The 21,319-nt window shown below is 36.0% G+C and overlaps 1 protein-coding gene and 1 pseudogene across 1 annotated transcript in view; both read right to left on the bottom strand.

Moving 5' to 3' along the window:
• Positions 1-21,319, bottom strand: part of CDH12 (cadherin 12) — a 992,169-nt gene that overhangs the window by 595,898 nt on the left and 374,952 nt on the right. The gene's annotated exons all lie outside the window — the stretch shown is intronic.
• LOC123834171 (large ribosomal subunit protein eL32-like) lies at positions 7,524-8,002 on the bottom strand (annotated as a pseudogene).

The raw sequence follows: 21,319 nt of genomic DNA, 5'->3' as shown, positions 1-21,319 counted from the left end.
ATCTGGAAGAAATGGATGCATTCCTAGAGACATATAAACTACCAAAACTGAACAAGGAAGAAATAGAAAACCTGAACAGACCCATAACCTCTAAGGAAATTGAAGCAGTAATAAAAAATCTCCCAACAAACAAGAGCGCAGGGCCAGAGGGCTTCCCAGGGGATCTCTCCAAACATTTAAAGAAGAATTAATACATATTCATCTGAAACTGTTCTAAAAAAGAGAAAGGAAGGAAAACTTCTAAACTCATTTTATGAGGACAGCATTACCCTGGTCCCAAAACCAGACAAAGACCCCATCAAAAAGGAGAATTACAGACCAATATCCCTGATGAACATGGATGCAAAAATTCTCACCAACATACTAGCCAATAGGATCCAACAGTACATCAAAAGGATTATTCACCAAGACCAAGTGGGATTTATTCCTGGGCTGCTAGGTTGGTTCAACATCTGCAAATCAATGTGATACAATACATTAAGAAAAGAAAAAAACAAGAACCATATGATCCTCTCAATAGATTCAGATAAAGCATTTGACAAAGTACGGCATTCTTTCTTGATCAAAAATCTTCACAGTGTAGGGATAGAGGGTACATACCTCAATCGCATTAAAGCGATCTATAAAAAGCCCACAGTGAATATCATTCTCAATGGGGAAAAACAGAGCTTTTCCTGTAATGTGAGGAACACTGCAGGGATATCCATGATCACCACTGCTGTTTAACATAGTAGTAGAAGTCCTAGCCTCAGCAATCAGACAACAAAAAGAAACAAAATGCATCTGAATTGGCAAAGAAGAAGTGAAACTCTCACTTTTTGCAGATGTTATGATACTTTAGGTGGAAAACCCAGAAGACTCCACCCCAAAACTGCTAGAACTCATACAGGAATTCAGTAAAGTGGCAGGATATAAAATCAATGCACAGAAGTCAGTAGCATTCCTATACACCAACAAGACAGAAGAAAGAGAAATTAAGGAGTCAATCCCATTTACAATTGCACCCAAAACCATAAGATACCTAGGAATAAATCTAACCAAAGAGGCAAAGAATCTGTACTCAGAAAACTATAGAATACTCATGAAAGAAATTGAGGAAGACACAAAGAAATGGAAAAACATCCCATGCTCATGGATTTGGAAGAACAAATATTGTGAAAATATCTATGCCCCCTAGAGCAATCTACACATTTAATGCAATCCCCATCAAAATACCATCAAGTTTTTTTCAAAGAAATGAAACAAATAATCTTAAAATTTGTATGGAACCAGAAAAGACCCCGAATAGCCAGAGGAATGTTGAAAAAGAAAAGCAAAGCTGGTGACATCACAATCCCGGACTTCAAGCTCTATTAGAAAACTGTAATCATCAAGACAGTATGGTATTGGCACAAAAACAAACACATAGATCAATGGAATAGAATAGAGAGCCCAGAAATGGACCCTCAACTCTATGGACAACTAATCTATTACAAAGCAGGAAAGAATGTCCAATGGAAAAAAGACAGTCTCTTCAACAAATGGTGTTGGGAAAATTGGACAGCCACATCCAGAAGAATGAAACTGGACCATTCTCTTACACCACATGCAAAAATAGATTCAAAAAATGGATGTAAGACCTAATGTGAGACAGGAATCCATCAAAATCCTTGAGAAGAACACATGCAGCAACCTCTTCGACCTCAGCTGCAGCAACTTCTTCCTAGAAACATTGCCAAAGGCAAGGGAAGCAAGGGCAAAAATGAACTATTGGGACTTCATCAAGATAAAAACCTTTTGCACAGCAAAGGAAACAGTCAACAGAACCAAAAGACAACCGACAGAATGTGAGAAGATATTTGCAAATGACATATCAGATAAAGGGCTCGTTTCCAAAATCTATGAAGAACTCATCAAACTCAACACCCAAAGAACAAGTAATCCAATCAAGAAATGGGCAGAAGACATGAACAGACATTTTTCCAAAGAAGACATCCAAATGGCCAACAGACACATGAAAAAGTCCTCAACATCACTCGGCATCAGGGTAATCCAAATCAAAACCTCAATGAACTACCACCTCACACCAGTCAGAATGGCCAAAACTACAAGTCAGGAAATGACAGATATTGGTGAGGATGTGGAGAAAGGGGAACTTTCCTACACTGTTGGTGGGAATGCAAGGTGGTGCAGCCATTCTGGAAAACAGTATGGAGGTTCCTCAAAAAGTTGAAAATAGTGCTACCGTATGACCCAGCAATTGCACTAGTGGGTATTTACCCCGAAGATACAAGTGCAGTGATCTGAAGGGGCACATGCACCCCAATATTTATAGCAGCAATGTCCACAATAGCCAAACTATGGGAAGAGACTAGATGTCCATCACAGATGAATGGATAAAGAAGATGTGGTATATATATATATATACAATGGAATATTATGCAGCCACCAAAAATGAGATCTTGCCATTTGCAAAGTCGTGGATGGAACTGGAGGGTATTATGCCAAGCGAAATAAGTCAATGAGGGAAAGACAAGTATCATATGATCTCATTCATATGAGATATTTTAGAAACAAGACAGAGGACCATAGGGGAAGGGAGGGAAAAATGAAACAAGACGAAACGAGAGAGGGAGACAAACCATAAGAGACTCTTAATCTCAGGAAACAAACTGAGGGTTGCTGGAGGGGAGGGGTGGGGAGGGATGGGGTAGCTGGATGATGGACATTGGGGAAGGTATGTACTATGTTGAGCACTGAATTGTGTAAGACTGATGAATCACAGACCTGTACCCCTGAAACAAATAATACATTATATGTTAATAAAAAACATTAAAAATAAAAATAAAAAAACTAAATTTAACTCAAAAATTACTCATATTTTAAGAAATGTAAATTAAAACAAAGATGGCATTTTAACTTTTCACTTATAGGAGACATATTTAAGAAATTTCATACTATCCAGTAATACTGAGGGTATAAGAAATGAGGATGTCCATAATCTTTTGTTGATAATTTAAATTGATTGATTTAATTTTAGAAAGCAGTTGACAATATCTAGCAATACTTCAATATACTTTATTTTGATCCAATGATCATAAGAAGTGAGTACAGGATAATGATTTTGCTATTGCTAGAAAAAGAAAAGTGTGTTTAAGTGAGGACAACCAGTTAAAATATGGGTCATCCATAGGTTAAAAAACAAAACAAAATAGAAACAAAACAAAACAATGAAAGAATGATCTCTAAGGGCTAAAATCTATCTATCTATCTATCTATCTATCTATCTATCTATCTATCTATCTATCTATCATCCATCTATCTATAACTACATCTATATATATATGTCTATATCTATCTATCTATCTATCTAAGGTCTAAAATATCTGTATCTATATCTATATATCTATATATATGTATATATCTAAGGTCTAAAATATCTGTATCTATATCTATATTTATGTATCTAAGGGCTAAAATATACATATATATATATATACATATATATATATTCTGAGACATATTAGTGAACACAGTAAGGCAGAACAGTGTGTGTATTATGTATGTATTATGATTGCCTTTGTGAAAATATTTTTTTTAATTCAATCTAAATGACACATATAAACCTTTGGGAATGTATGAAGTGGAAGATGATAGGAAATTTCATATTTTGCTTTATTTATTTTGCCTCTATTTATAGCTTATTATTCATGTACTTATTTCAACTGCAGTTAACTAGGAGATTATCTTGATGGCTTTTTTAGTTTTTACCATTATATTTTTCTATTTTTACACAAATTTATGAAACATTATATAAAAATATCAATAGTACAAGAAAGAGTGAGGAAAGCGTATTCAATAAATACTACTAAAATTTTTTAATAGTTGGGAAAAATCAACTCAAAACCTTATCTCATTGTAAAAATGACCTCATACTACATACACATCTATTCATTCCAGACAGACCAAAGTGTCATTGAAAAACTGAAATGTATCACAAAGAATATTTATCAAACACTTAAAAAATGAGAGCTTATGACTCTAACAGAAATGACAAAAATAACCCCAACAACTAAGCATTCTGGAACAACAACAACAACAAAATATCTGTTAAGGATATTATAGGAAAGTCCTTCATGAAAAAGTCTGACATATAAAACAAAAAACATTAAAAACATGTATTTGAGTGAAATACAAAAATCACAAACCAGTCATCAGAAACAGAGAGGGAATCAAAGCCAGAGACATGAGAGGGGAAAGGAGAGGAGTTAAAATCAGAAATAGGTACACACCATAAGAGCCAATGTTGAATGCTTGCAGAACTCTGGGATATAAGGCTATGCCCGTCATTCGGAAGGTTGTTGAAAGTGGGCTTTCTGCACAAGCCTGAGTTAAGAAGACAGAGACTTTCAGTGTTTTAAACTGCAGCTAGAAAAATAATCCCTGAGCCAAAGGTGGGAAAATAGTCACTGAAGAAAAAATCAGGTGCTACCTGCCCCTGTGAAAAATGGAGTCTCAGGAGACATTAACATAAAAAAATTGAACTAGAACCGGGATCATCCATTGGATTCTAGAAGAATTAAAAACAAAATCTGTCCATAGGAACGTTTATAAACACAGGGCACCTGCAAAACCACTAGAGAAGACACAGCACATTCTTCAGACAAACTATGAAGTACAAGAAAAAAATGAAAAAAATTACTATGAGGTGAGTGTCCACCAAAGCAGAAAAGAACAAACTCACTCTGTATAATTACTGTTAATGTAATTAATTGGGGAATTAGCAAGAAAGATTGAAAAGACTGAAACTCATGACCAGAATCTATGGTGGGAAATTTGTTTCAGTAGAAATGCCAAGAGAATGATACATGATTAAGTGAAGAAACAAAATAAGAAGAAAACAGCTATGATTCTAGTAAATGAACCAGGCAGACCACAAACATAGAATTTACCAAAAGATAAGTACAGTTAGGAATAAATCAAGAAAATTGTTTAAACTAAAAGTAGAGAAACATGAGACAAAACAATGAAGAGTATCTGTTTCACAAATCTAATTAGCAAAATATATTAAACAATGTCAGCAACATGCAACTGTAACAGATCCCTCCATAATTACTTATATGTGTATGTAAATGGCACAGTGCTTCTGAATAGCATTTTGACAATGTTCACACAGAGCCCGAAATACTCATGATCAATTTCTTAATTCCTTTTTGAGCAACTATTCAATGAAAATGATACTAAATGTAAAATGTTCCAAAAATACAAATGTATTCATAGTAGTACTATAGATACAAAAATGTTTTACAATATGAGGTTAAGTTATATAAGCAATATATATATAAATACCCAGTAGAGTATTGGATGGATTCTAAATAATAATGTTTACAGAAAATACAGGGCACCTGGGTGGCTCAGTCGGTTAAGCGTCTGCCTTCGGCTCAGGTCATGATCCCAGGGTCCTGGGATCGAGTCCCACATTGGGCTCCCTGCTCTGCGGGGAGCCTGCTTCTCTCTCTCCCACTCCCCCTGCTTGTGTTCCCTCTCTTGCTGTATCTCTCTCTGTTAAATAAATAAATAAAATCTTTAAAAAAAAAAAAGAAAATACATAATAATATCTAGTACCAGCAAAGTGCCTGGTGTGTAATTATTCAAAAATATTTGTTGAATAAATGGGTGAAAGAGTGGTTAAACCAAAGTAAAAACATACATACATATATATGTACATATATGCACTATGCCTATATATATATGTACAACATATATACATATTCTATCTATGTATATATAAAGTTGGATGAGAAATACAGGAAAGCTACCTTACCCCCATCTAAACTACAAATGAAGTTTTGAGAATATTTGCATAAAGTTCTTAAAAGCAAAGCTATTGAATTGTAAATCATCTAATTGGATTATTTATTAATATGTTAATAAATTAACTTACTAGATACATTTAATGTTACCCCTTCTACTGTTTAATTTTAATAATTTCAAAGTAGGTATAATTTTATGGTAATAATAAAAATGGCAGATAATTTTTTTAAAGGTTCTATTTATTTTAGAGAGAGAGCAGAGGGGGAGGGAGAGAGAGGGGGAAAGGGAAAGAATCTTAAGAAGACTCCACACTGAGCATGAGATCATGACCTGAGCCAAAACCAAGAGTCAGATGCTTAACCTACTGAGCCACCCAGGTGCCCCAAGGCAGATAATTTTTTTAAAACCAATTCAGAATACATACCCTTTAGGAAAAAAAAAAAAAATACACTCACTAATTCCCCCTAAATGTTCCTATTTTAATCTTTAACTTTCTTCCATGTGTGTCTTAGTCAACTGGGGCTGCTATTACAAAATGACATAGACTGGGTGGCTGAAACAAGAGACATTTATTTCTCACAGCTCTGGATGCTAAAGTCCAACTGAAAGGCTGGGCTCCTGGTGAAGGCCCTCTTTCTAGCTTGGAGATAGCTACCTTCTTGCTGTGCCCTCAGATGGCCTTTCCTTGGAATGAGTGAGCCCTCATTCTCTTCCTCTTGTTATAAAGGCACTAATCTCATCCTGAAGGAACCAACCTCATAATCGGATTTAAACCTAACATGTCCCAGAGGTTCTACCTGCAATACCATTATATCAGGAGTTATGGATTCCACATAGGAATTTTGGGGAGGATGCAAACATTCAGTCCATGGCAATGATTATGCAACAAAATTCTATTACATTAAAATTCAAATATTTTCCTAAGTATTTAAATGTATTTTTCATTTCATTTTGGAGGGCTTTTATCCTCCTTAACTTTTTATAGCAGTTGCCATTAATTTAAACTTCTTTCCCTTCATGTTAGTGAAATTTATTCTATTTCTGCTCTGTGACAAGACTCTTTCTTTTTACAAGACACAGTTCTCTATGTTTGTCTTCCAATTATATTTCCAGCCTTGACCTAAACCCTGGATCAAATATCCAAATAGTTATTTTATGTTTCCAATTTAGATGTCTCACAGATATTCCAAATAATCATGTCACAGCAGAACTCCAGACTTATTTCTCCCATAATTATTTCCAATACCATTATCACATCTCAGTAAATGGCATGATCATGTACTTGGTGCATCATGTGAAAAGTCTATAAGTCATTCTTCATTCCTGATTTAATTTACAAGTATATATATTCGTAGTATATATACTACAAATGCATCCATTGCTGACCATGAACCTTTACTATCAACATAATCCCAAAACACAATTACTTATGCCTAAATTGTAATAGTCCATTAACTCTCTCTGCAACCACATATGGACACTGGAATTTATGCTTTTCATGATGCAGACTAGATTAATTCATTCTCTTACTAAAACCCACCAGCAACGTCTAACTGCCATCATCATAAAATTCAGATTCCTTATTGTAGCTCACAGGACTTCACACAATTTGCCTTCTTGCCACAATTTAGATCACAGTTTTAATTCTTATTTTGACTAAATTAACTCTTTTCAACTGGCCACCTTATTTTTTTCTCCAATCAGCCAAAGCTTTCTCTTGCTTTATTTTTTTATTCATTTATTTTTTGTAGTTTTATGGTTTTATTAACACAAATATGACGTGCACAACAAGTTGTCTATTCATTTTCTTCGCTGCACAGCCTGGCATTGGGATTGGTGACTCTGATTGCCAGCTGGGCTGCTCTTTCCACAATAGCTTTGCAGTTCTTGGAGGAGACATTGTGAGCAATCTCTGCACAGTAAGATTTGTTGCACATCAGCAGCACTTCAAGCTCCTTGACGTTGTGGACTAGGAACTTCCGGAAGCCACTTGGCAACATGTGTTTTGTTTTCTCGTTGCTCCCATAACCAATGTTGGGCATCAAGATCTGGCCCTTGAATCTTCTGCGCACCCTATTGTCAATGCCTCTAGGTTTCCGCCAGTTGCGCTTAATTTTGCCATAGTGGTCTGACTGGTGCCGGATGAACTTCTTGGTCCTCTTTTTAACGATTTGGGCTTCACCAGAGGTCTGAGTGCAGCCATGATGCCCAGTAAGATAGCTGCCACCTCCACAGGCAGCGCCGAGGAAGCTCTCTTGCTTTAGGACCTGGAAGCTTTTCCATCTGCATACCTTGGCCAGAGGTCGATAACCCCTCTCCCCAAGCCCTATGCTTTAGAAAATCCCAGATCACAAACAATTGAAACACAGTGTTTCCTTTTTTTTTTTTTTTTCCTTTTTGAATATGTGAGGGTTTTTTTTTTGTTTTTGTTTTTTAGTTCTTAAAAATTCAGTAAGGCAATGAGCACATGGGGATCATGGGAAGATGGTCACCCCAAACCTGAACTGAGATGAGCAGAGTAAAGGATATAAGTCTGAGATAGCAAAAAAGTGATATGTGTGACTGTGTGTGTTTGTGTAAGTGTATGAGCCTGTTTGACAAAGTATGACGGAGCTTGTGGCAACGTGTATGGGTGTGGGAGAGAAGGTGAGTGATAGACGCTGTGTGTGTGTGTGTGCGTGGATGTGGATGTACAAGGATATGAGTGAATGTGAGTGAGATTGTGAGTGTGAGAGTTTTATGATTGTGTGTAGGTGAGTTTGGGAGCAAATGAGAGTATGATTATGCGTGGATTTGTGTATGTGTGAGGGTGTATGGCTGAGCATGAATGTAAATGTGGGAGAATATGTGAGACTCTGTACCTTTGTTCAGGCGTGCCTCTGTGTGTGTGTGTGTGTGTGTGTGTGTGTGTGTGTGTGTGTGTGTGTGTGTGTGTGTAGGAGGGAGGGCAGCGAGGAGAAAATCATGGTCTCTGAACTGGTAAGCCAGAAAAAGAGAGGAGGCTTTGGTTTCAATTCAGCTTCCCCAAATCCCCAAAGTGGATGTAGAGTCACTCTTACTTCCTCACCTCTACTAATGTTGTCTCATATTAGAGACACATTTAATGGCTTGGAAAACTTGAGTGGGAAAAATGAGACATGCAGAAGCCCCCTGAGGAGCTTGATGGGATATCCTGTCCCAGGTTCAAGACCCTTCAATTCCCAGTTGCTGCAGATCCATGTCCTCTGGCTCAAACTGGTTTGAGGTGAAAATGGATTGGGGTGGGGGGAAGGCCTTGACAGGCCAGCTTGTATTTAAATGTTAAAGTTGTAAATATTGAGAGAGATAGTATGTAGAGCTCCATTTATACTCCTGTACCAGCTGCCTAGCATGTTCAGGGAGGGCCTGTGTTGTTAAAGTCCCTGGTCTGAAAACAATCCCCCTGTGACATGGTCCCCATGGCTCATTCACTTCTCCTTTCTCAGATATTACTTCTGATCAGATACCGTGAGTTCTCATCCTACTTCCTCTCTCATTATTATAATGCCTACTGATTAAATATATAACTCATATTTGTAACTAGTTTTCCCCTGCGCCTGCTGTCCAAAGGACATGTAAAAGACAGCCAAGTTAATCTTTACAAATTATTAATGGGATTATGACTATTTTCCCCTAAACAACCTCAGGGATTTTATTTTGTTTTGTTTTTGTTTAGTAAGGTCTGTAATGCTTTGGGGAAAAATTCATCTTCTGTACCCAAAGAATCTCACAGAGAAAAAGCCTTTGGTTCTTCTGAAGATTTTATTTATTTATTTATTTATTTATTTGGGAGAGAGACAGAAGCATGAGTGTAGGGGGAGGAGCAGAAGGGGAGGGAGAAAGAGGAGGAAAGAATCTCAAGCACACTCCATGTTGAGTGTGGAGCCTGACATGGGGCTTGATCTCAAGACCCTGAGATCAGGACCTGAGCTGAAACCAAGAGAGCTGGAGGATGCTCAACCTACTGATTCACCCAGGCACCCCAGCCTTTGGTTCTTTTGAATTGCTGGGAAATACATGCCTATTCAAAGAGCTAAAGTAAATGATTACTTTGGCTATCCCCTTTGGCCTCTTTGGCATATTGGACCTTTGTGATTTTGTAACTATATAACTATGCTTTCATAAAGAGAGTACTCAATATAGTAATAAATCTCCAACTAATCTTTAAATTTCTCACTTTAATGACTTGTGACATATGGTTATTAATCACATGTTCATGTGCATCATTCAAAATCGTATGTTTAATAGTGGGGCTTCCAAATATATTCTTGATAAACCGCCTAACAGAGTTAAATATATGAAATATTTTTGTGCTTCAATTTGCATGTAATTCATTCTCCAAATATAATATTCAGCATATGGAAAGCACAGTAAGAAATCCCAATTGTTATCATTACTGACTTACCCACCTCCTTTATGAAAATGAAACTTATTTCACTTTTAATAAGATGTTTATAAGGGCATTTGTATTCCAATTTTTAATACTTTCATTGAGGATACCAATGATGTCTTTAGCATTGTGTATATAGTTTTGAAACAATAAAACCTTTTTATCACAATTCCTCCTTTAATGTAAAATTTATAATGAAACATTGTGTCCAATATACATCTTTTTTTTTTTTAAACTTTTCCCCCTGTTTTATTTTTTAGATTTTATTTATTTATTTGACAGATAGAGAGAGAGCACAGTAAGCAGAGAGGCAGGCAGACGGAGAGGGAGAAGCAGACTCTCCACTGAGCAGGGAGCCCAATGTGGGACTCGATCCCAGGACCCTGGGATCATGACCTGAGCCGAAGGCAGCCGCTTAACCGACTGAGCCACCCAGGTGCCCCGTGTCCAATATATATCTTAAATAAATAAATACAGATATAGATATATGGCCTCATATATATATGATAGAATTTTAGGTATGGATACAGATATGCATGCTCTTACATCTTCTCCAAAGTAGTAAAATGTTTACAATGTTTAACATATTGGAAGTAATTAGAAATTTATCATGTAATATACCAGTTCTTTTTTCTTTCACACACCTGAAATTTTTATAACTGTTTACTTTATTGATACAACTTTCAGTAAATTACAATTTCCCTAACTTGCCTGAGGATTACAGTTACCTGAAGTACTTTATAAATGTACTCGTCCTTGGACCCCAATTCAAACCAATGGAATCAAAGTTTTTGAGGGTGAGCAGGTAGGACAACTGTCATCAGCCCAAACAAGTACGTAAACTCACTACTCTAAAAGGCATGTGATTCGGATGCCTGGGTGGCTCAGTTGGTTAAGCAACTGCCTTCGGCTCAGGTCATGATCCCGGAGTCCCTGGATCGAGTCCGGCATCGGGCTCCCTGCTCGGCAGGGAGTCTGCTTCTCCCTCTGACCCTCCCCCCTCTCATGTGCTCTCTCTCTCTCAAATAAATAAGTAAATCTTAAAAAAAATAAAAATAATAATAAAAAAATAAATAAATACATAAATAAATAAAAGGCATGTGATTCTACAGAATACTTCGAATTATACACACCATGGAGAGGAACACAATTTTCAACTGAAAATTAAATGGGTCCTATGTGAATATGCTAGGGTTGCCATAACAAAGGACTATAACCTGGAAGGCTTACACAACAGAAATGTATTGTCTCACAATTCTGGAGACTGGAAGTCCAAAATCAAGGTGTCAGCAAGGTTTGTTCCTTCTCAGAACCTCAGAGGGCTGTGAAGGAATAGTGTTCCAGGCCTCTCTCCTTGATAGATAGTTGTCTCTCCCTAACCCACTTTAAATCCTCCTTTTATGCATGTCTGTATCCAGATTTCCTTCTCTTGTAAGTACACAAGCCCTGTTGGATTGGGGCCCACCCCAATGACCTTTTTTTTTTTTTTTTAAAGATTTTATTTTATTTATTTGACAGAGAGAGAGAGAGAGAGAGACAGCTAGAGAGGGAACACAAGCAGGGGGAGTGGGAGAGGGAGAAGCAGGCTTCCCGTGGAGCAGGGAGCCCGATGCAGGGCTCGATCCCAGGACCCTGGGATCATGACCTGAGCTGAAGGCAGCCGCTTAACGACTGAGCCACCCAGGTGCCCCGGATCCTTATTTTATAAGCAAACACCTTAAAGATCTGGGTATAAGATTCTGAAGTTTTTATCTTATGTAATTGGCTTAAAAGAATCATGAACTATGAAGGTCATAGGAGACTACTGGTTTCCTAATTTGGTTGCACTTCTATTACTGATACTTTAAAATTTTTACTCTTTCACTTTTCATTTTTCCATTTTATGAATAATTGATAGAACTATTCTTTTCCATTTTTAAGAAGGATACTGGTTCTCAGATTATTTGGGAGATATGAAGTTAGAATATCTACATTTCAGCTGTTAAGTACAAGGTCTTTCTGAGTCCTCAGTTTCCTTGTTCCTTTGTCCCTCCATCACACTTTATTGACAAAACTCCAGATTCTCACTTTATCCAACACCCCTGCCACTCTGCATCTGCACCTGGAAAACTAAATTTGGTTATTGAAAAAGACAGAATCACAGTAACTGTTCTTCCTTTCAATTCATAAGCATCTCCCTGAAGTGGACCATTAGTGCTACCTGGGATCCAACTAGATTTCTCTAATCAATTCCTGCTTCTTCTCACAAAGCAGAGAAATCAACACCTTTTCTCTTGTCAAACTTCTAATGTACTTGTCTCCTTCTTAGCTGATAACTTCTCTCTTTATTTTCTAGAAAATAGGAAGCACTTTGAATAAGTTATACATTCTCCCAACACCCCATCTAACACTCCCTGCTTGTACATACATATGTGTGTGTGTATTTCTCTGCCTTGCTTTCTAGCAAAATGGAAGAAACTGTCATGCTCTTCTCTAAGTCCAAAGCCTACCTGTTCCTTATGCATGGGATCCTATAACCTCTCTCCTACTCAAACTTTCTACTCTTGTAACAGTCTGCCATATTTCCATCACCATTATTTTATTTAGTTCCTACAGAATCACTACCAGAGACAAGAAAGTATTCTGTAATACTATGTTCTATCTCAAAACAAGCCAAACACTTCCTTTTTATAAAAACTTTCTATTATTATTATTATTTTTCTTAGACAGAGAGCACAAGTTGGGTGGTGGGAGGGCAGAGGGAGAAGGAGAGAGAGAATCATAAGCAGACTCCACGCCCAGTACAGAGCCTGAAATCAAAAGCTGGATGCTTAACCGACTGAGTGGTTAAGTTAAGGCACCCCAAGCTAAATACTTCTTTAATCCAACATTCCACTCCACATACAAGACTGTATCTCTTCCAATATTAGATAAAACTCCTAAATTCTGCCTCCAGTTCATCTTTTATCATTTTCCCTGGAAATTCCAAATATTTTATCCCCATTCCTGAAGGTCAGGGTCTGTTTAAGGTCACCAATAACTTCATATCCCAGTAGGTCTCAGTCATTCCCTTATTCTAATAGCACCACATAACACAAATCAATCACACCTTATTTTCTGAAGTGTTTTCTTTATTTAATTTCCAGAACATCACTCTCCTGAGCCTCACTCTCTCTGAGTTCTGTCTAATTTTGTAGATTGTTTCATTTTAGGTTGTTTTGCTGGGTCTGTTAAAAAAAAATATTCTGAACTTGTTAAAATGGTAAGGAAGATTTGATTCACAACTATTGCAATAGAGGTAAATACACTACGGGAAGGAGATGGTGCTCAACTCTGAATACAGCCAAGGCAGGTGGGGATTTGTAGACAAAGGGCAGAATGAGAGGGTTCAGTGGATAGAAATTACTAAAAGGAGACTTCAAGTTAGAGAGATTCTTGCAAAACTGACTTAACACAATTCTTAATGAAGGCAGGTCAAGGACTTATACATCATAGTTGGGGGATGAAGACCTTGATCAGATATCAAAGATGGAAGTATTCCCATTAAATTGACTTGGCAGGATTCTTGTGAAGACTAGGGTGGAAAAACCAAGGACACTGTGGGGGCCTGACTAAAGTTTGGTCAAGGACAGAATCTTTCTCAAATCTCACTTTTTACTAGTTCTGAATGTAAAATGCCCCAGGACTTAGCCTTTGGGCCCTTTATCTTCTTTGTATTTATCCCCAGGTGATTTTATCCTATACTGTGGCCTTCAATACGATCTATATTCTTGCAATTTTCATCTTTTAGTTTCTAACCTGAATATTTTCCCTAAATTCAGACATGCATATCCAACTGACTACCAGATATGCCTGGTTGGATTACTTGTATGAATTGACATCTCAACATTTCCCAAATATAATTTTTGATTTCCTCCCCTATACCAATACCTCTGCCCTCAGTGTTTCCCATATCATGAATCACATTAAATTGTGGAGTTATCTTTGATACTTTATTTATTGCATTACTACATCCATTCTATTATGCCCTTGTGGCTTAGTCTTCAAAATAGATTCAAAATTTTACCATATCCAGCAACATGATCCAGGCACATAATATCTTCAACTTCTATTTGGATTATTATGCTAGCCTCCTACCAATTCTTGTTTTCACACTTGTTTTCTTATACTGTATTCATCACTCAGAAACTAGAGCAATACTTTTCAAATGTACGTCATATTTGTTCAATGCCCTCCAATGACTTTCTATTTTACAAGGATCTTTGTAATCCAAATCCAAGGTCGTTATCAGGACCTTTGAGGTCTTACCCAATCTGTCCTTGGAATTCTCTATCCTCGACAACTTTTGCATCTTTCCGGCCTTTCTTACTGTGTTCCAGCCACAATGACTGATGAGTTTTGAACACTGCACAGATATTCCTACATCTGTGCCTTTGTACTGGATATTCCCTCTTCCAAATGTTGTCCCTTAATTTTGGATATGACTCATTTCCTCACTTAAATTACATCTTTGCTCATATATCAATTTATTCAAGGAGGCTTCCCAGATTCTATATAAATAGATCCACATCCTGATGCATCACTTTTTATGTACAAAGCCTGGCTTATATTCTTCATAGCACTTAGCATCTATTAACATATTGTTTGCCTACAGCCTACTAAAATATAAGTTAAATTATAAGAAGCATTTTGACTTTTTTTCACTGCTGTATCCTAATACTTTAAACCTTTCATGGTAAGTATTTAACACATATTACTGAATGAATAAAAGTGCACATAGTGCTCATCTAAGTTAAATACTTTTCATTTTGGTAAGTATATAGAAAGCACAAGGATAAAAACCTTTTTGAATGAATATATAGAAGTAATGTTATTAAAATTGGGGAGAGAAGATAGGATATAAAACTAGATCTGCCTTATATTAATTGTAAAAAATTTTGAAAATATTTGAATGTGCAAAAAGTGTCCTTAACTTTAAAAAGGAATTAATGTCCTAACTAATGTGATTATATATGTTACAGACCTTCCTAAATTAGTATACACACATGGATTTTATTTTTGTCAACTTCTAAGGTCATGCTTATTAAGGCTAATATAGTGTAAGTTGGTGTGAATATATTATAAATTAGAACTCAGGTTTCTTTTTCTCAGTGTCAGTCTCTGTCTATATTCTTCTCAATGATATTGGACTATCTGGGATGCCTGGGTGGCTCAGTTGGTTAAGCATCTGCCTTTGGCTCAGGTCAGGATCCCTGATCAGGCCCCATGAGCCCCAAGTTGGCTCCCTGCTCAGCAGGGAGGGTGCTTCTCCCTCTTCCTCTGCACCTCCCCTCACTTGTGTTTTCTCTCTCAAATAAATAAATAAAATCTTTGACAATAATAATTGTACTTCACTAATTCAAAAAGTCACTGATTGGCATTCAAGAAATGATAAAAATCCACAGATTTGAACAAAAAGAAAAATCATGCCTTGAGACATAGTGAATTTGAGTAATTGGCTCAAAGTGATCCAGCGACTAAATGATGAAGCAACAGAATTATAATTCAGAGCTCCTCTTTTTACATAATACACAATATCGGAATATGCTTGGGCTGTTTAATTAAAGACTTGATAATAAGAAGTCACAAGGTATAGCATGGTGTTGAAGAGGGTTGTTTATTTTCTTTCATGGATGTTTCCTGAAGAACGGGAAGGAGGTAATAACACTGATGGACTAGTCAGAGGATGGAGTGGCAGCAGTTTGGTGAGAAAGGAAAGAACTCTGACTACAGCGAAGCCCCAAAGGAAAAGATGAGAACTCTATTTTCAAAGAGTTTGGCAGATACCTGGACAGATGCACTGCTGGAGGAAGAGGAGATTGCGTCAGGAGAATCAACCAAGAAACACAGCAGAAATTAGACTGCAGTGAATGATTCTCAGCAGGGTGGCGTGGTAAAGAGATAAATCCAACTAAGTTTTGAAGAAGACGTACAACAGAGTGATCAAATAAATATAGGTAGTGCTAGAAAACTAACCATGGGAAATGCGACAGGTGACTGAAAACATTATAGCCAACTGATAGTAAAGGAGGATAATATAGGAAAGGGAGTTAATTTGGTAGAGTTATGTTTTTTTTTTAATTTTTTATTTTTTTAAAGATTTTTATTTATTTATTTGAGACAGAGAGAATGAGAGAGAGAGAGCACATGAGAGGGGGGAGGGTCAGAGGGAGAAGCAGGCTCCCTGCCGAGCAGGGAGCCCGATGCGGGACTCGATCCAGAGACTCCAGGATCATGACCTGAGCCGAAAGCAGTCGCTTAACCAACTGAGCCACCCAGGCGCCCTGGTAGAGTTATGTTGATGAACAATGATTACTTCCATTGTGGCCTTGTGAGTAAGTAGATACATAAACAGGAATTGACAGAAAACTTGCATAGTATAATAAATCTAAGATTATGTGTAAAACATCAGGGTATTAAAGGTTTTATATAATGCATAGATCAGTATGCAGGTATATATCATCACAGAGAAACTATTTTCCATTTGTATGTTTTGTGTATTTACTAACACAGAAAGATACCTCCAAAGCAGGATCAACTCTGATATCTGCAGGACTCAGGCAAGAATACAAATGAAGAGTCACATGCCATATGTCCAAACAGTGAAAGCTAATCAATTATTTAACATGTTCCATTCTCCTATCTTGACAAATAAACTTTTACAATAGCTTGGAAGTCCAGGTTGGACAGATGGAGTCCAATCTCTACCATCAAGCAGGCCCCGGAAGCAATCTTTGATTGGTTGGTTAAAGAGTGTTTAGTTACCTAGAAGCCGCTTTATTTTGAACAGTTTGACTCATCCCCTATTGGTCAGGGGTGAAGCCGGAGAATATCCTGAACATAGCAGGAAGCCCTACTACCTGAATTTAAAAGTCAAACTGTCCAAAGCCCCTGAAATGTCCACAGCATTTTCACTTGGGCCATATGATCTAGCATAACTTTTAACTTCCATACTTTGCTATTTTATATTATTTAAATTCTCTTTAGGGAAATGTTTTAAGTTTTATAATACAAATGAAACAGCATACATTTTAATTTTACCATCTGATAAAGGAAAAATAACTCACCCATTAATAGAACATTATTTAGTACAACCTTTGCAGACCTATAACATATCTTCAGGTAAAAAGTATAAGAGACTAGTATGAAAGCATTTAACAAGATGAATAGAAATTTAAAAACTATGTTAACATAAATATATTTTCAGTAGAGGGAATGTATAAAGATATTGTATTAAACAACAAAAATATATTTTCTATCTGATATTAATTTACTATGACTCAAACTAAAATGCAGATGATGTTAAGTCCATTTTGTTACATAAAGAAAACCATAAATATTGTAAAATGGGAAGTCACTACAGATCTTTCCCTTAAACTTTTTCATTCAGCTTTCCCAAAATCTCTTTATTCTAAAACTAAGAAATTGTATTTTATTCTTTAAAGATATATGTTGTACTTGGAAAAAAAATCCAGGAACTGAAATGTTAGCCAAGAAACAAGATATGCTAAATATAAATTCCAGATTCTTTCTATCTACCTATCATTTATCATCTTGAAGTAATATTGGCAGATGACATTATATTAGTTTCAGACATTCAACATAGTAATCTGATACTTGTATATACTGCAAAATGATAACCCAAATAAGTCTAGTTATCATCTGTCACCATATAGTTACATTTTTTTCTTGTGATGATAACTTTTAAGATATACTCCCATGGGCGCCTGGGTGGCTCAGTCGTTACGCGTCTGCCTTTGGCTCAGGTCATGATCCCAGGGTCCTGGGATCGAGTCCCCCATCAGGCTCCTTGCTCAGCGGGAAGCCTGCTTCTCCCTCTCCCACTACCCCTGCTTGTGTTCCCTCTCTCACTTTGTCTCTCTCTGTCAAATAAATAAATAAAATCTTAAAAAAAAAAAAAGATATACTCCCTTAGCCACTTTTAAACATGCAGTGCAGTATTACTTCCTATAGTCACAATGCTGTACATTATATCCCCATGACTTATTTATTTTATAGTTGGAAGTTCATACCTCTTGACCCACTTCACCTGTTTGTCCACCCTTTGACATTCTTCCCCTCTAGTAATCACCAATCTGTTTTCTGTATCTATGAGTTTAGTTTTGTATTATTTTGTTTGTTTGTTTGTTTTCAGATTCCACATATAAGTGAAGTAACATGGCATTTGTCTTTCTCTGACTTATTTCACTTAGCATAATACCCTTGTTGCAAATGCAAGACTTCCTTTATGGCTGAGTATTTTATATATATATATATATATATATATATATATATATATATATATATATATATATATATATATATATAAATATAATATATTATCCATTCATGCATCAATGGACACTTAGGGGTGTTTTCATATCTTGGCTATTATAACTAATGCTGCAAGGAACATATGGGTGCATATATTTTAAGTAGTGTTTTTATTTTCTTCAGATAAATACCTAGATGTGGAATATCTAGATCATATGGTAGTTCTATTTTTAGTTTTTTAAGAAACACTCATATTATTTTCCCTAGTGGCTGCACCAATTTACATCCACCAACACAGCACAAGGGTTCCCTTTTCTTCATATCCTCTCCAACACTTGCTGTTTTTTGTCTTTTTGATAATAGCCATTCTAACAGGTGTTATATGATACTTCATTGTGGTTTTGATTTGCATTTCCCTGATAATTAGTGATGTGATCTTTTCATGTGACTGCTGGCCATCTGTATGTCTTCTTTGGGAAAATGCTTAGTTAGATCGTGTGCCCATTTTTTAATAGGATTGCTTGGTTTTTTTGCTATTGAGTGGCTTGAGTTCTTTTGTTGTTGTTGTTTTATTTTTATTTATTTTTATTTTTTGAGTTCTTTATATATTTTGGAATATTAACTCCTTATGAATTATATGATGTGCAAATATTTTCTCCCATTCAGTAGATTGCCTTTTCATTTTGTTGATGGTTTTGTTTGTTATGCATAAGGTTTTTAATTTGATGCAATCCCATTTGTTTAATTTCACTTTTGTTGCCTTTGCTTTTGGGAGTCAGATCCAACAATTAAATGCCAAGACCAATGTGAAGGAGTTATCACCTTTGTTTTTTGTTTTCTGTTTTTTTTTCTTTTTTTCCCTAGGAGTTTAAGTTTCAGGTATTGCATTTATTCAAGTCTTTAATCCATTTTAAGTTATTTTTTTTTGTGTTTGGTATAAAGAAGTGGTTTAGTTTCTTTCTTATGCATGTGACTGCCCAGTTTTCCCAACACCATTTATTGAAGAGACATTCCATCCCTCATTTTATTTTGCCTCCTCTGTCAAAAATTGACCATATATGCATGGGTTTATTTCTAGGCACTCTATTCCATTCCATTGATCTATGTTTGTTTTTGTGTCATTACCATACTATTATTTTGATTACTATAGCTTTGTAGTATAGTTTTAAATCAGAGAATGTGATGCCTCCAGATTTGTTCTTTCTCAAGATTGTTTTGAATATATGGGGTTTTCTGTGGTTCTGCACAAATTTTAGGATTGTTTGTTCTATTTCGGTGAAAAATGCCGTTGGAATTTTGATACAGATTGCACTGATCTGTAGGTTGCTTCTGGTAGTACAGATATTTTAACAATGTTAATTCTTCCAAACAATGAGCATGGGATATATTTCCATTTATTTGTGTCTTCTTAGTTTATCTTATCAATGTCTTATAGTTTTTAGTGTCACGGTTTTTTACCTCTTGGGTTAAAATTATCCCAAGGTATTTTATCTTTTTTTGATGCATTTGGAAAAGGGATTATTGTAATTTCTCTTTCTGATAGTTTGTTGTTAGTGTATAGATACACAACTGATTTTTGTATATAGATTTTGTACTCTGCAACTTTACTGAATTTGTTTATTGGTTCTAACAGTTTTTGGTAGAGTCTTTAGGGTCTTCTATATATAAAATTACATTGCCCACAAAACAACTTTCTTTCTTTCTTTCCAATTTTGATAACGTTTATTTTGTTTTCTTGCCTAATTGTTCTGGCTAGGAATTCTAATATTATGTTGAATAAAAGTGGCAGGGGTGAACATTCTTGTCTTGTTCCTGATCTTAGAGAAAATGCTTTCAGATTTTCCAGGTTGAGCATGATGTTAGCTATGGGCTTTTCATATATGGCTTTTATTATGTTGAGGTATGTTCCCATTATACCCACTTTCTTGAGCATTTTTATCCATAAATGAATATCTAATTGTGTCAAATGGTTTTTCTGCATCTATTGAGATGGTCATATAATTGTTATACTTCATTTTTTAATGCTGTGTATCATGGTGATTGATTTTTGGATGTTGAACCATCCTTGCATTCCTAAAATAAATCCCACTTGATTATGCCAGATGTTGCTTTTAATGTACTACAAAATTCAGTTTGCTAATATTTTTTTTAATAAGATTTTTTTTTAAAGATTTTATTTATTTGAGAGAGAGAATGAGAAAGAGAGAGCACAAGAGGGGGGAAGGTCAGAGGGAGAAACAGACTCGATCCGGGACTCCAGGATCATGACCTGAGCCGAAGGCAGTCGCTTAACCAACTGAGCCACCCAGGCGCCCAGTTTGCTAATATTTTGTTGAGGACTTTTGCATCTATGTTCACCAAAGACACTGGCCTGCAATTTTCTTGTGTGTGTGCCCCTGAAGCCGTCCGAAAGATTTTTGATTACTGAATCTGACCTTACTAGTAGTAACTGTTCTATTAAGATTTTCTATTTATTCATGATTCAGTCTTGGAAAATTATATGTTTTTAGAAATTTATCCTTTTCTTCTAGGTTGTCCAACTTGTTGGAATATAATTGCTCTTAGTAGTCTCTTCTGATGCTTTTTATTTTTGTGGCATCAGTTGTAACTTCTCTTTCATTTCTGATTTTATTTATTTGAGCCCTCTCTGTTTTTGCCTGGTGAGTCTAGCTAAAGGCTTATTAATTTTATTCATCTTATCAAAGAACCAGCTCTTAGTTTATTTCCCCTCTGCTCTTTATTATTTCCTTCAAATTTGGGCTTTATTTGCTCTTTTTCTAGTTTATTTAGGTGCAAAGTTATATTATTCACTTGAGATTTTTCTTA

This window comes from Mirounga angustirostris, unplaced genomic scaffold (assembly GCF_029215605.1).
Source record: "Mirounga angustirostris isolate CCGP_5_RB_7025 unplaced genomic scaffold, mMirAng1.0.hap1 SCAF_7, whole genome shotgun sequence".
In the NCBI taxonomy this organism is placed as follows: domain Eukaryota; kingdom Metazoa; phylum Chordata; class Mammalia; order Carnivora; family Phocidae; genus Mirounga; species Mirounga angustirostris.
The sequence above is the reverse complement of the archived record's forward strand: the minus strand, read 5'-3'. Positions and strand labels throughout refer to the sequence as shown.